This window comes from Ascaphus truei, unplaced genomic scaffold (genome assembly GCF_040206685.1).
Source record: "Ascaphus truei isolate aAscTru1 unplaced genomic scaffold, aAscTru1.hap1 HAP1_SCAFFOLD_1464, whole genome shotgun sequence".
Taxonomy (NCBI): domain Eukaryota; kingdom Metazoa; phylum Chordata; class Amphibia; order Anura; family Ascaphidae; genus Ascaphus; species Ascaphus truei.
The window spans coordinates 1-14,588 of NW_027454349.1; the positions used below are offsets into that span (position 1 = coordinate 1).

Below are 14,588 nucleotides of genomic sequence, written 5' to 3' on the forward strand. Positions count from 1 at the left end.
AAATACTGTGTACTGTATATATATATTTATGAAAAAAACAGCACATTTACAATCAAATCTGGATTTGAAAAAATGGACGGTCCTTGCTTGCAGGATATGATATGGGGTTTTTATTTCACCCCCTCCCCACCCTAGTTCTACATGGTATGTCTGGGTCTCTGTAGCCAGACAACCCCCTGTGATGATATCACAAAGGGAGTGTACAGTACGTTCTAGAGTTTCTAGGCTCCAAAGTAACAAAGAGCAGCATTTAAAAGCAACAGATTGCAGACTATCTGCTGAGCTGTGCAAAAAACAATCTCTATCTATCTATCTATCTATCTATCTATCTATCTATCTATCTATCTATCTCTATCCATGGAGCAGCAGACAGTGTTAGCTTGCTTCTATATTTATGCAAATGCCAGGTAAACAGCCATGCTGGTAAGGGCCAAAGTGTCACGTTTGCCAGCAGGACAGGGCACCTCTCCCTTTTTATGCAGCAGCAGCAGCAGCAGCAGCAGGTGTCAGTGGAGGTCAGAAAAAGAGAGTGCCAGCAGGTAGGGGAGATGTAGAAAGCCACCCCAGAAATATGGTGTCCCCCTGTCTCTCCGGCAGCTGAAATGACAGAGCTGAGCGGTGTTCAAAGTGATTGCTTCTTTCTTTTAAAACTAAGAAGAAGTACCTTACGGCGAAGCTTGGCTGCTCTGGGTGCTTGTTGGATGGGGGGGAGGGTTTGGTTTGGCTTTGCTTTGCTTTGCTTTGCTTCGCTTCTGGGGGGGGGGGGAGGAGGACGGGGTGTCTTGGATCTATGTTGTTTGACAAATATTCATTGCTGCTGCTGCTGCTGCTGCTGCTGCTGCTGCTGCTGCTGCTGCTGCTGCTGCTGCTGCTGCTGCACAAATGTTTGCATGGAATGGCCTAGGCTGCTCCTTGCTGCAGGTGCTGGCTGCAGCGGCTCAGATACTAGGCCTCAGGTACTGTGTTGCTTGCTGCACCAATGACCAAGCTGCTCTCTCCACAAGGGTGACAGTTGTCCTGGGACAGGGCTAGTTGCCCCCAGCGCGCCATTGCAACTCATACTTACCTGGCAGGGGAGTTTTAAGCCATGCTCCAGCAGGTGGCTCTCCCAGGGCGAGGCTAGCTCATTGCACTTGGAGCTAGCTGACCTCTGCGATTTCCCCACATGCGGGAAACTCGACTGCACAATTTCTGGTAGTGGGGGACTGCGTGCGCGCTCTCCCCTGTTTTTGGATGGTTACAAAAAACAGAAACAGGTGTTTGTTCAGACAAGCTGCTGCTATTCCCACTGCTTGGGCTTTGGGCATGGTCAATAACTGCTGGCAAAAAGGAGCACCATGTACAATAAATAGCCAGCTAGCAACATCTCAAACAGGGACAAATGACAATGATGTACCTGCACAGACGTTTAGGAATAAGTTCACAGGTGGATTGGGAAATAGGGAAACAAATACTGTGTACTGTATATATATATTTATGAAAAAAACAGCACATTTACAATCAAATCTGGATTTGAAAAAATGGACGGTCCTTGCTTGCAGGATATGATATGGGGTTTTTATTTCACCCCCTCCCCACCCTAGTTCTACATGGTATGTCTGGGTCTCTGTAGCCAGACAACCCCCTGTGATGATATCACAAAGGGAGTGTACAGTACGTTCTAGAGTTTCTAGGCTCCAAAGTAACAAAGAGCAGCATTTAAAAGCAACAGATTGCAGACTATCTGCTGAGCTGTGCAAAAAACAATCTCTATCTATCTATCTATCTATCTATCTATCTATCTATCTATCTATCTATCTATCTATCTATCTCTATCCATGGAGCAGCAGACAGTGTTAGCTTGCTTCTATATTTATGCAAATGCCAGGTAAACAGCCATGCTGGTAAGGGCCAAAGTGTCACGTTTGCCAGCAGGACAGGGCACCTCTCCCTTTTTATGCAGCAGCAGCAGCAGCAGCAGCAGGTGTCAGTGGAGGTCAGAAAAAGAGAGTGCCAGCAGGTAGGGGAGATGTAGAAAGCCACCCCAGAAATATGGTGTCCCCCTGTCTCTCCGGCAGCTGAAATGACAGAGCTGAGCGGTGTTCAAAGTGATTGCTTCTTTCTTTTAAAACTAAGAAGAAGTACCTTACGGCGAAGCTTGGCTGCTCTGGGTGCTTGTTGGATGGGGGGGAGGGTTTGGTTTGGCTTTGCTTTGCTTTGCTTTGCTTCGCTTCTGGGGGGGGGGGGAGGAGGACGGGGTGTCTTGGATCTATGTTGTTTGACAAATATTCATTGCTGCTGCTGCTGCTGCTGCTGCTGCTGCTGCTGCTGCTGCTGCTGCTGCTGCTGCTGCTGCTGCTGCTGCACAAATGTTTGCATGGAATGGCCTAGGCTGCTCCTTGCTGCAGGTGCTGGCTGCAGCGGCTCAGATACTAGGCCTCAGGTACTGTGTTGCTTGCTGCACCAATGACCAAGCTGCTCTCTCCACAAGGGTGACAGTTGTCCTGGGACAGGGCTAGTTGCCCCCAGCGCGCCATTGCAACTCATACTTACCTGGCAGGGGAGTTTTAAGCCATGCTCCAGCAGGTGGCTCTCCCAGGGCGAGGCTAGCTCATTGCACTTGGAGCTAGCTGACCTCTGCGATTTCCCCACATGCGGGAAACTCGACTGCACAATTTCTGGTAGTGGGGGACTGCGTGCGCGCTCTCCCCTGTTTTTGGATGGTTACAAAAAACAGAAACAGGTGTTTGTTCAGACAAGCTGCTGCTATTCCCACTGCTTGGGCTTTGGGCATGGTCAATAACTGCTGGCAAAAAGGAGCACCATGTACAATAAATAGCCAGCTAGCAACATCTCAAACAGGGACAAATGACAATGATGTACCTGCACAGACGTTTAGGAATAAGTTCACAGGTGGATTGGGAAATAGGGAAACAAATACTGTGTACTGTATATATATATTTATGAAAAAAACAGCACATTTACAATCAAATCTGGATTTGAAAAAATGGACGGTCCTTGCTTGCAGGATATGATATGGGGTTTTTATTTCACCCCCTCCCCACCCTAGTTCTACATGGTATGTCTGGGTCTCTGTAGCCAGACAACCCCCTGTGATGATATCACAAAGGGAGTGTACAGTACGTTCTAGAGTTTCTAGGCTCCAAAGTAACAAAGAGCAGCATTTAAAAGCAACAGATTGCAGACTATCTGCTGAGCTGTGCAAAAAACAATCTCTATCTATCTATCTATCTATCTATCTATCTATCTATCTATCTATCTATCTATCTCTATCCATGGAGCAGCAGACAGTGTTAGCTTGCTTCTATATTTATGCAAATGCCAGGTAAACAGCCATGCTGGTAAGGGCCAAAGTGTCACGTTTGCCAGCAGGACAGGGCACCTCTCCCTTTTTATGCAGCAGCAGCAGCAGCAGCAGCAGGTGTCAGTGGAGGTCAGAAAAAGAGAGTGCCAGCAGGTAGGGGAGATGTAGAAAGCCACCCCAGAAATATGGTGTCCCCCTGTCTCTCCGGCAGCTGAAATGACAGAGCTGAGCGGTGTTCAAAGTGATTGCTTCTTTCTTTTAAAACTAAGAAGAAGTACCTTACGGCGAAGCTTGGCTGCTCTGGGTGCTTGTTGGATGGGGGGGAGGGTTTGGTTTGGCTTTGCTTTGCTTTGCTTTGCTTCGCTTCTGGGGGGGGGGGGAGGAGGACGGGGTGTCTTGGATCTATGTTGTTTGACAAATATTCATTGCTGCTGCTGCTGCTGCTGCTGCTGCTGCTGCTGCTGCTGCTGCTGCTGCTGCTGCTGCTGCTGCACAAATGTTTGCATGGAATGGCCTAGGCTGCTCCTTGCTGCAGGTGCTGGCTGCAGCGGCTCAGATACTAGGCCTCAGGTACTGTGTTGCTTGCTGCACCAATGACCAAGCTGCTCTCTCCACAAGGGTGACAGTTGTCCTGGGACAGGGCTAGTTGCCCCCAGCGCGCCATTGCAACTCATACTTACCTGGCAGGGGAGTTTTAAGCCATGCTCCAGCAGGTGGCTCTCCCAGGGCGAGGCTAGCTCATTGCACTTGGAGCTAGCTGACCTCTGCGATTTCCCCACATGCGGGAAACTCGACTGCACAATTTCTGGTAGTGGGGGACTGCGTGCGCGCTCTCCCCTGTTTTTGGATGGTTACAAAAAACAGAAACAGGTGTTTGTTCAGACAAGCTGCTGCTATTCCCACTGCTTGGGCTTTGGGCATGGTCAATAACTGCTGGCAAAAAGGAGCACCATGTACAATAAATAGCCAGCTAGCAACATCTCAAACAGGGACAAATGACAATGATGTACCTGCACAGACGTTTAGGAATAAGTTCACAGGTGGATTGGGAAATAGGGAAACAAATACGGTGTACTGTATATATATATTTATGAAAAAAACAGCACATTTACAATCAAATCTGGATTTGAAAAAATGGACGGTCCTTGCTTGCAGGATATGATATGGGGTTTTTATTTCACCCCCTCCCCACCCTAGTTCTACATGGTATGTCTGGGTCTCTGTAGCCAGACAACCCCCTGTGATGATATCACAAAGGGAGTGTACAGTACGTTCTAGAGTTTCTAGGCTCCAAAGTAACAAAGAGCAGCATTTAAAAGCAACAGATTGCAGACTATCTGCTGAGCTGTGCAAAAAACAATCTCTATCTATCTATCTATCTATCTATCTATCTATCTATCTATCTATCTATCTATCTATCTATCTCTATCCATGGAGCAGCAGACAGTGTTAGCTTGCTTCTATATTTATGCAAATGCCAGGTAAACAGCCATGCTGGTAAGGGCCAAAGTGTCACGTTTGCCAGCAGGACAGGGCACCTCTCCCTTTTTATGCAGCAGCAGCAGCAGCAGCAGCAGGTGTCAGTGGAGGTCAGAAAAAGAGAGTGCCAGCAGGTAGGGGAGATGTAGAAAGCCACCCCAGAAATATGGTGTCCCCCTGTCTCTCCGGCAGCTGAAATGACAGAGCTGAGCGGTGTTCAAAGTGATTGCTTCTTTCTTTTAAAACTAAGAAGAAGTACCTTACGGCGAAGCTTGGCTGCTCTGGGTGCTTGTTGGATGGGGGGGAGGGTTTGGTTTGGCTTTGCTTTGCTTTGCTTTGCTTCGCTTCTGGGGGGGGGGGGAGGAGGACGGGGTGTCTTGGATCTATGTTGTTTGACAAATATTCATTGCTGCTGCTGCTGCTGCTGCTGCTGCTGCTGCTGCTGCTGCTGCTGCTGCTGCTGCTGCTGCTGCTGCTGCTGCTGCTGCACAAATGTTTGCATGGAATGGCCTAGGCTGCTCCTTGCTGCAGGTGCTGGCTGCAGCGGCTCAGATACTAGGCCTCAGGTACTGTGTTGCTTGCTGCACCAATGACCAAGCTGCTCTCTCCACAAGGGTGACAGTTGTCCTGGGACAGGGCTAGTTGCCCCCAGCGCGCCATTGCAACTCATACTTACCTGGCAGGGGAGTTTTAAGCCATGCTCCAGCAGGTGGCTCTCCCAGGGCGAGGCTAGCTCATTGCACTTGGAGCTAGCTGACCTCTGCGATTTCCCCACATGCGGGAAACTCGACTGCACAATTTCTGGTAGTGGGGGACTGCGTGCGCGCTCTCCCCTGTTTTTGGATGGTTACAAAAAACAGAAACAGGTGTTTGTTCAGACAAGCTGCTGCTATTCCCACTGCTTGGGCTTTGGGCATGGTCAATAACTGCTGGCAAAAAGGAGCACCATGTACAATAAATAGCCAGCTAGCAACATCTCAAACAGGGACAAATGACAATGATGTACCTGCACAGACGTTTAGGAATAAGTTCACAGGTGGATTGGGAAATAGGGAAACAAATACTGTGTACTGTATATATATATTTATGAAAAAAACAGCACATTTACAATCAAATCTGGATTTGAAAAAATGGACGGTCCTTGCTTGCAGGATATGATATGGGGTTTTTATTTCACCCCCTCCCCACCCTAGTTCTACATGGTATGTCTGGGTCTCTGTAGCCAGACAACCCCCTGTGATGATATCACAAAGGGAGTGTACAGTACGTTCTAGAGTTTCTAGGCTCCAAAGTAACAAAGAGCAGCATTTAAAAGCAACAGATTGCAGACTATCTGCTGAGCTGTGCAAAAAACAATCTCTATCTATCTATCTATCTATCTATCTATCTATCTATCTATCTCTATCCATGGAGCAGCAGACAGTGTTAGCTTGCTTCTATATTTATGCAAATGCCAGGTAAACAGCCATGCTGGTAAGGGCCAAAGTGTCACGTTTGCCAGCAGGACAGGGCACCTCTCCCTTTTTATGCAGCAGCAGCAGCAGCAGCAGCAGGTGTCAGTGGAGGTCAGAAAAAGAGAGTGCCAGCAGGTAGGGGAGATGTAGAAAGCCACCCCAGAAATATGGTGTCCCCCTGTCTCTCCGGCAGCTGAAATGACAGAGCTGAGCGGTGTTCAAAGTGATTGCTTCTTTCTTTTAAAACTAAGAAGAAGTACCTTACGGCGAAGCTTGGCTGCTCTGGGTGCTTGTTGGATGGGGGGGAGGGTTTGGTTTGGCTTTGCTTTGCTTTGCTTTGCTTCGCTTCTGGGGGGGGGGGGAGGAGGACGGGGTGTCTTGGATCTATGTTGTTTGACAAATATTCATTGCTGCTGCTGCTGCTGCTGCTGCTGCTGCTGCTGCTGCTGCTGCTGCTGCTGCTGCTGCTGCTGCACAAATGTTTGCATGGAATGGCCTAGGCTGCTCCTTGCTGCAGGTGCTGGCTGCAGCGGCTCAGATACTAGGCCTCAGGTACTGTGTTGCTTGCTGCACCAATGACCAAGCTGCTCTCTCCACAAGGGTGACAGTTGTCCTGGGACAGGGCTAGTTGCCCCCAGCGCGCCATTGCAACTCATACTTACCTGGCAGGGGAGTTTTAAGCCATGCTCCAGCAGGTGGCTCTCCCAGGGCGAGGCTAGCTCATTGCACTTGGAGCTAGCTGACCTCTGCGATTTCCCCACATGCGGGAAACTCGACTGCACAATTTCTGGTAGTGGGGGACTGCGTGCGCGCTCTCCCCTGTTTTTGGATGGTTACAAAAAACAGAAACAGGTGTTTGTTCAGACAAGCTGCTGCTATTCCCACTGCTTGGGCTTTGGGCATGGTCAATAACTGCTGGCAAAAAGGAGCACCATGTACAATAAATAGCCAGCTAGCAACATCTCAAACAGGGACAAATGACAATGATGTACCTGCACAGACGTTTAGGAATAAGTTCACAGGTGGATTGGGAAATAGGGAAACAAATACGGTGTACTGTATATATATATTTATGAAAAAAACAGCACATTTACAATCAAATCTGGATTTGAAAAAATGGACGGTCCTTGCTTGCAGGATATGATATGGGGTTTTTATTTCACCCCCTCCCCACCCTAGTTCTACATGGTATGTCTGGGTCTCTGTAGCCAGACAACCCCCTGTGATGATATCACAAAGGGAGTGTACAGTACGTTCTAGAGTTTCTAGGCTCCAAAGTAACAAAGAGCAGCATTTAAAAGCAACAGATTGCAGACTATCTGCTGAGCTGTGCAAAAAACAATCTCTATCTATCTATCTATCTATCTATCTATCTATCTATCTATCTATCTATCTATCTATCTATCTCTATCCATGGAGCAGCAGACAGTGTTAGCTTGCTTCTATATTTATGCAAATGCCAGGTAAACAGCCATGCTGGTAAGGGCCAAAGTGTCACGTTTGCCAGCAGGACAGGGCACCTCTCCCTTTTTATGCAGCAGCAGCAGCAGCAGCAGCAGGTGTCAGTGGAGGTCAGAAAAAGAGAGTGCCAGCAGGTAGGGGAGATGTAGAAAGCCACCCCAGAAATATGGTGTCCCCCTGTCTCTCCGGCAGCTGAAATGACAGAGCTGAGCGGTGTTCAAAGTGATTGCTTCTTTCTTTTAAAACTAAGAAGAAGTACCTTACGGCGAAGCTTGGCTGCTCTGGGTGCTTGTTGGATGGGGGGGAGGGTTTGGTTTGGCTTTGCTTTGCTTTGCTTTGCTTCGCTTCTGGGGGGGGGGGGAGGAGGACGGGGTGTCTTGGATCTATGTTGTTTGACAAATATTCATTGCTGCTGCTGCTGCTGCTGCTGCTGCTGCTGCTGCTGCTGCTGCTGCTGCTGCTGCTGCTGCTGCTGCTGCTGCTGCTGCTGCACAAATGTTTGCATGGAATGGCCTAGGCTGCTCCTTGCTGCAGGTGCTGGCTGCAGCGGCTCAGATACTAGGCCTCAGGTACTGTGTTGCTTGCTGCACCAATGACCAAGCTGCTCTCTCCACAAGGGTGACAGTTGTCCTGGGACAGGGCTAGTTGCCCCCAGCGCGCCATTGCAACTCATACTTACCTGGCAGGGGAGTTTTAAGCCATGCTCCAGCAGGTGGCTCTCCCAGGGCGAGGCTAGCTCATTGCACTTGGAGCTAGCTGACCTCTGCGATTTCCCCACATGCGGGAAACTCGACTGCACAATTTCTGGTAGTGGGGGACTGCGTGCGCGCTCTCCCCTGTTTTTGGATGGTTACAAAAAACAGAAACAGGTGTTTGTTCAGACAAGCTGCTGCTATTCCCACTGCTTGGGCTTTGGGCATGGTCAATAACTGCTGGCAAAAAGGAGCACCATGTACAATAAATAGCCAGCTAGCAACATCTCAAACAGGGACAAATGACAATGATGTACCTGCACAGACGTTTAGGAATAAGTTCACAGGTGGATTGGGAAATAGGGAAACAAATACTGTGTACTGTATATATATATTTATGAAAAAAACAGCACATTTACAATCAAATCTGGATTTGAAAAAATGGACGGTCCTTGCTTGCAGGATATGATATGGGGTTTTTATTTCACCCCCTCCCCACCCTAGTTCTACATGGTATGTCTGGGTCTCTGTAGCCAGACAACCCCCTGTGATGATATCACAAAGGGAGTGTACAGTACGTTCTAGAGTTTCTAGGCTCCAAAGTAACAAAGAGCAGCATTTAAAAGCAACAGATTGCAGACTATCTGCTGAGCTGTGCAAAAAACAATCTCTATCTATCTATCTATCTATCTATCTATCTATCTATCTATCTCTATCCATGGAGCAGCAGACAGTGTTAGCTTGCTTCTATATTTATGCAAATGCCAGGTAAACAGCCATGCTGGTAAGGGCCAAAGTGTCACGTTTGCCAGCAGGACAGGGCACCTCTCCCTTTTTATGCAGCAGCAGCAGCAGCAGCAGCAGGTGTCAGTGGAGGTCAGAAAAAGAGAGTGCCAGCAGGTAGGGGAGATGTAGAAAGCCACCCCAGAAATATGGTGTCCCCCTGTCTCTCCGGCAGCTGAAATGACAGAGCTGAGCGGTGTTCAAAGTGATTGCTTCTTTCTTTTAAAACTAAGAAGAAGTACCTTACGGCGAAGCTTGGCTGCTCTGGGTGCTTGTTGGATGGGGGGGAGGGTTTGGTTTGGCTTTGCTTTGCTTTGCTTTGCTTTGCTTCGCTTCTGGGGGGGGGGGGAGGAGGACGGGGTGTCTTGGATCTATGTTGTTTGACAAATATTCATTGCTGCTGCTGCTGCTGCTGCTGCTGCTGCTGCTGCTGCTGCTGCTGCTGCTGCTGCTGCTGCTGCACAAATGTTTGCATGGAATGGCCTAGGCTGCTCCTTGCTGCAGGTGCTGGCTGCAGCGGCTCAGATACTAGGCCTCAGGTACTGTGTTGCTTGCTGCACCAATGACCAAGCTGCTCTCTCCACAAGGGTGACAGTTGTCCTGGGACAGGGCTAGTTGCCCCCAGCGCGCCATTGCAACTCATACTTACCTGGCAGGGGAGTTTTAAGCCATGCTCCAGCAGGTGGCTCTCCCAGGGCGAGGCTAGCTCATTGCACTTGGAGCTAGCTGACCTCTGCGATTTCCCCACATGCGGGAAACTCGACTGCACAATTTCTGGTAGTGGGGGACTGCGTGCGCGCTCTCCCCTGTTTTTGGATGGTTACAAAAAACAGAAACAGGTGTTTGTTCAGACAAGCTGCTGCTATTCCCACTGCTTGGGCTTTGGGCATGGTCAATAACTGCTGGCAAAAAGGAGCACCATGTACAATAAATAGCCAGCTAGCAACATCTCAAACAGGGACAAATGACAATGATGTACCTGCACAGACGTTTAGGAATAAGTTCACAGGTGGATTGGGAAATAGGGAAACAAATACGGTGTACTGTATATATATATTTATGAAAAAAACAGCACATTTACAATCAAATCTGGATTTGAAAAAATGGACGGTCCTTGCTTGCAGGATATGATATGGGGTTTTTATTTCACCCCCTCCCCACCCTAGTTCTACATGGTATGTCTGGGTCTCTGTAGCCAGACAACCCCCTGTGATGATATCACAAAGGGAGTGTACAGTACGTTCTAGAGTTTCTAGGCTCCAAAGTAACAAAGAGCAGCATTTAAAAGCAACAGATTGCAGACTATCTGCTGAGCTGTGCAAAAAACAATCTCTATCTATCTATCTATCTATCTATCTATCTATCTATCTATCTATCTATCTATCTATCTATCTATCTCTATCCATGGAGCAGCAGACAGTGTTAGCTTGCTTCTATATTTATGCAAATGCCAGGTAAACAGCCATGCTGGTAAGGGCCAAAGTGTCACGTTTGCCAGCAGGACAGGGCACCTCTCCCTTTTTATGCAGCAGCAGCAGCAGCAGCAGCAGGTGTCAGTGGAGGTCAGAAAAAGAGAGTGCCAGCAGGTAGGGGAGATGTAGAAAGCCACCCCAGAAATATGGTGTCCCCCTGTCTCTCCGGCAGCTGAAATGACAGAGCTGAGCGGTGTTCAAAGTGATTGCTTCTTTCTTTTAAAACTAAGAAGAAGTACCTTACGGCGAAGCTTGGCTGCTCTGGGTGCTTGTTGGATGGGGGGGAGGGTTTGGTTTGGCTTTGCTTTGCTTTGCTTTGCTTTGCTTCGCTTCTGGGGGGGGGGGGGAGGAGGACGGGGTGTCTTGGATCTATGTTGTTTGACAAATATTCATTGCTGCTGCTGCTGCTGCTGCTGCTGCTGCTGCTGCTGCTGCTGCTGCTGCTGCTGCTGCTGCTGCACAAATGTTTGCATGGAATGGCCTAGGCTGCTCCTTGCTGCAGGTGCTGGCTGCAGCGGCTCAGATACTAGGCCTCAGGTACTGTGTTGCTTGCTGCACCAATGACCAAGCTGCTCTCTCCACAAGGGTGACAGTTGTCCTGGGACAGGGCTAGTTGCCCCCAGCGCGCCATTGCAACTCATACTTACCTGGCAGGGGAGTTTTAAGCCATGCTCCAGCAGGTGGCTCTCCCAGGGCGAGGCTAGCTCATTGCACTTGGAGCTAGCTGACCTCTGCGATTTCCCCACATGCGGGAAACTCGACTGCACAATTTCTGGTAGTGGGGGACTGCGTGCGCGCTCTCCCCTGTTTTTGGATGGTTACAAAAAACAGAAACAGGTGTTTGTTCAGACAAGCTGCTGCTATTCCCACTGCTTGGGCTTTGGGCATGGTCAATAACTGCTGGCAAAAAGGAGCACCATGTACAATAAATAGCCAGCTAGCAACATCTCAAACAGGGACAAATGACAATGATGTACCTGCACAGACGTTTAGGAATAAGTTCACAGGTGGATTGGGAAATAGGGAAACAAATACGGTGTACTGTATATATATATTTATGAAAAAAACAGCACATTTACAATCAAATCTGGATTTGAAAAAATGGACGGTCCTTGCTTGCAGGATATGATATGGGGTTTTTATTTCACCCCCTCCCCACCCTAGTTCTACATGGTATGTCTGGGTCTCTGTAGCCAGACAACCCCCTGTGATGATATCACAAAGGGAGTGTACAGTACGTTCTAGAGTTTCTAGGCTCCAAAGTAACAAAGAGCAGCATTTAAAAGCAACAGATTGCAGACTATCTGCTGAGCTGTGCAAAAAACAATCTCTATCTATCTATCTATCTATCTATCTATCTATCTATCTATCTATCTATCTATCTATCTATCTATCTATCTATCTATCTATCTCTATCCATGGAGCAGCAGACAGTGTTAGCTTGCTTCTATATTTATGCAAATGCCAGGTAAACAGCCATGCTGGTAAGGGCCAAAGTGTCACGTTTGCCAGCAGGACAGGGCACCTCTCCCTTTTTATGCAGCAGCAGCAGCAGCAGCAGCAGGTGTCAGTGGAGGTCAGAAAAAGAGAGTGCCAGCAGGTAGGGGAGATGTAGAAAGCCACCCCAGAAATATGGTGTCCCCCTGTCTCTCCGGCAGCTGAAATGACAGAGCTGAGCGGTGTTCAAAGTGATTGCTTCTTTCTTTTAAAACTAAGAAGAAGTACCTTACGGCGAAGCTTGGCTGCTCTGGGTGCTTGTTGGATGGGGGGGAGGGTTTGGTTTGGCTTTGCTTTGCTTTGCTTTGCTTTGCTTCGCTTCTGGGGGGGGGGGGGAGGAGGACGGGGTGTCTTGGATCTATGTTGTTTGACAAATATTCATTGCTGCTGCTGCTGCTGCTGCTGCTGCTGCTGCTGCTGCTGCTGCTGCTGCAGCACAAATGTTTGCATGGAATGGCCTAGGCTGCTCCTTGCTGCAGGTGCTGGCTGCAGCGGCTCAGATACTAGGCCTCAGGTACTGTGTTGCTTGCTGCACCAATGACCAAGCTGCTCTCTCCACAAGGGTGACAGTTGTCCTGGGACAGGGCTAGTTGCCCCCAGCGCGCCATTGCAACTCATACTTACCTGGCAGGGGAGTTTTAAGCCATGCTCCAGCAGGTGGCTCTCCCAGGGCGAGGCTAGCTCATTGCACTTGGAGCTAGCTGACCTCTGCGATTTCCCCACATGCGGGAAACTCGACTGCACAATTTCTGGTAGTGGGGGACTGCGTGCGCGCTCTCCCCTGTTTTTGGATGGTTACAAAAAACAGAAACAGGTGTTTGTTCAGACAAGCTGCTGCTATTCCCACTGCTTGGGCTTTGGGCATGGTCAATAACTGCTGGCAAAAAGGAGCACCATGTACAATAAATTGCCAGCTAGCAACATCTCAAACAGGGACAAATGACAATGATGTACCTGCACAGACGTTTAGGAATTAGTTCACAGGTGGATTGGGAAATAGGGAAACAAATACGGTGTACTGTATATATATATTTATGAAAAAAACAGCACATTTACAATCAAATCTGGATTTGAAAAAATGGACGGTCCTTGCTTGCAGGATATGATATGGGGTTTTTATTTCACCCCCTCCCCACCCTAGTTCTACATGGTATGTCTGGGTCTCTGTAGCCAGACAACCCCCTGTGATGATATCACAAAGGGAGTGTACAGTACGTTCTAGAGTTTCTAGGCTCCAAAGTAACAAAGAGCAGCATTTAAAAGCAACAGATTGCAGACTATCTGCTGAGCTGTGCAAAAAACAATCTCTATCTATCTATCTATCTATCTATCTATCTATCTATCTATCTATCTATCTATCTATCTATCTCTATCCATGGAGCAGCAGACAGTGTTAGCTTGCTTCTATATTTATGCAAATGCCAGGTAAACAGCCATGCTGGTAAGGGCCAAAGTGTCACGTTTGCCAGCAGGACAGGGCACCTCTCCCTTTTTATGCAGCAGCAGCAGCAGCAGCAGCAGGTGTCAGTGGAGGTCAGAAAAAGAGAGTGCCAGCAGGTAGGGGAGATGTAGAAAGCCACCCCAGAAATATGGTGTCCCCCTGTCTCTCCGGCAGCTGAAATGACAGAGCTGAGCGGTGTTCAAAGTGATTGCTTCTTTCTTTTAAAACTAAGAAGAAGTACCTTACGGCGAAGCTTGGCTGCTCTGGGTGCTTGTTGGATGGGGGGGAGGGTTTGGTTTGGCTTTGCTTTGCTTTGCTTTGCTTTGCTTCGCTTCTGGGGGGGGGGGGGAGGAGGACGGGGTGTCTTGGATCTATGTTGTTTGACAAATATTCATTGCTGCTGCTGCTGCTGCTGCTGCTGCTGCTGCTGCTGCTGCTGCTGCAGCACAAATGTTTGCATGGAATGGCCTAGGCTGCTCCTTGCTGCAGGTGCTGGCTGCAGCGGCTCAGATACTAGGCCTCAGGTACTGTGTTGCTTGCTGCACCAATGACCAAGCTGCTCTCTCCACAAGGGTGACAGTTGTCCTGGGACAGGGCTAGTTGCCCCCAGCGCGCCATTGCAACTCATACTTACCTGGCAGGGGAGTTTTAAGCCATGCTCCAGCAGGTGGCTCTCCCAGGGCGAGGCTAGCTCATTGCACTTGGAGCTAGCTGACCTCTGCGATTTCCCCACATGCGGGAAACTCGACTGCACAATTTCTGGTAGTGGGGGACTGCGTGCGCGCTCTCCCCTGTTTTTGGATGGTTACAAAAAACAGAAACAGGTGTTTGTTCAGACAAGCTGCTGCTATTCCCACTGCTTGGGCTTTGGGCATGGTCAATAACTGCTGGCAAAAAGGAGCACCATGTACAATAAATAGCCAGCTAGCAACATCTCAAACAGGGACAAATGACAATGATGTACCTGCACAGACGTTTAGGAATAAGTTCACAGGTGGATTGGGA

At 48.7% G+C, this 14,588-nt stretch overlaps 10 non-coding genes across 10 annotated transcripts; all 10 read left to right on the forward strand.

The window, feature by feature from the left end:
• Nucleotides 1–1,058: 1,058 nt before the first annotated feature.
• Nucleotides 1,059–1,226, forward strand: LOC142476112 (U1 spliceosomal RNA). Its single transcript, XR_012791356.1, has one exon. It is a non-coding gene; the product is annotated as a U1 spliceosomal RNA (small nuclear RNA).
• Nucleotides 1,227–2,524: 1,298 nt separating this feature from the next.
• LOC142476132 (U1 spliceosomal RNA) lies at nucleotides 2,525–2,692 on the forward strand. Its single transcript, XR_012791375.1, has one exon. It is a non-coding gene; the product is annotated as a U1 spliceosomal RNA (small nuclear RNA).
• Nucleotides 2,693–3,976: 1,284 nt separating this feature from the next.
• On the forward strand, nucleotides 3,977–4,144 carry LOC142476143 (U1 spliceosomal RNA). The gene has a single exon (XR_012791386.1). It is a non-coding gene; the product is annotated as a U1 spliceosomal RNA (small nuclear RNA).
• A 1,307-nt stretch (nucleotides 4,145–5,451) lies between these two features.
• LOC142476154 (U1 spliceosomal RNA) lies at nucleotides 5,452–5,619 on the forward strand. Its single transcript, XR_012791397.1, has one exon. It is a non-coding gene; the product is annotated as a U1 spliceosomal RNA (small nuclear RNA).
• A 1,272-nt stretch (nucleotides 5,620–6,891) lies between these two features.
• Nucleotides 6,892–7,059, forward strand: LOC142476165 (U1 spliceosomal RNA). Its single transcript, XR_012791409.1, has one exon. It is a non-coding gene; the product is annotated as a U1 spliceosomal RNA (small nuclear RNA).
• Nucleotides 7,060–8,369: 1,310 nt separating this feature from the next.
• Nucleotides 8,370–8,537, forward strand: LOC142476118 (U1 spliceosomal RNA). The gene has a single exon (XR_012791362.1). It is a non-coding gene; the product is annotated as a U1 spliceosomal RNA (small nuclear RNA).
• Nucleotides 8,538–9,814: 1,277 nt separating this feature from the next.
• LOC142476123 (U1 spliceosomal RNA) lies at nucleotides 9,815–9,982 on the forward strand. Its single transcript, XR_012791366.1, has one exon. It is a non-coding gene; the product is annotated as a U1 spliceosomal RNA (small nuclear RNA).
• Nucleotides 9,983–11,284: 1,302 nt separating this feature from the next.
• LOC142476124 (U1 spliceosomal RNA) lies at nucleotides 11,285–11,452 on the forward strand. Its single transcript, XR_012791367.1, has one exon. It is a non-coding gene; the product is annotated as a U1 spliceosomal RNA (small nuclear RNA).
• A 1,306-nt stretch (nucleotides 11,453–12,758) lies between these two features.
• Nucleotides 12,759–12,926, forward strand: LOC142476125 (U1 spliceosomal RNA). Its single transcript, XR_012791368.1, has one exon. It is a non-coding gene; the product is annotated as a U1 spliceosomal RNA (small nuclear RNA).
• A 1,283-nt stretch (nucleotides 12,927–14,209) lies between these two features.
• On the forward strand, nucleotides 14,210–14,377 carry LOC142476126 (U1 spliceosomal RNA). The gene has a single exon (XR_012791369.1). It is a non-coding gene; the product is annotated as a U1 spliceosomal RNA (small nuclear RNA).
• The last annotated feature ends 211 nt before the right edge of the window (nucleotides 14,378–14,588 follow it).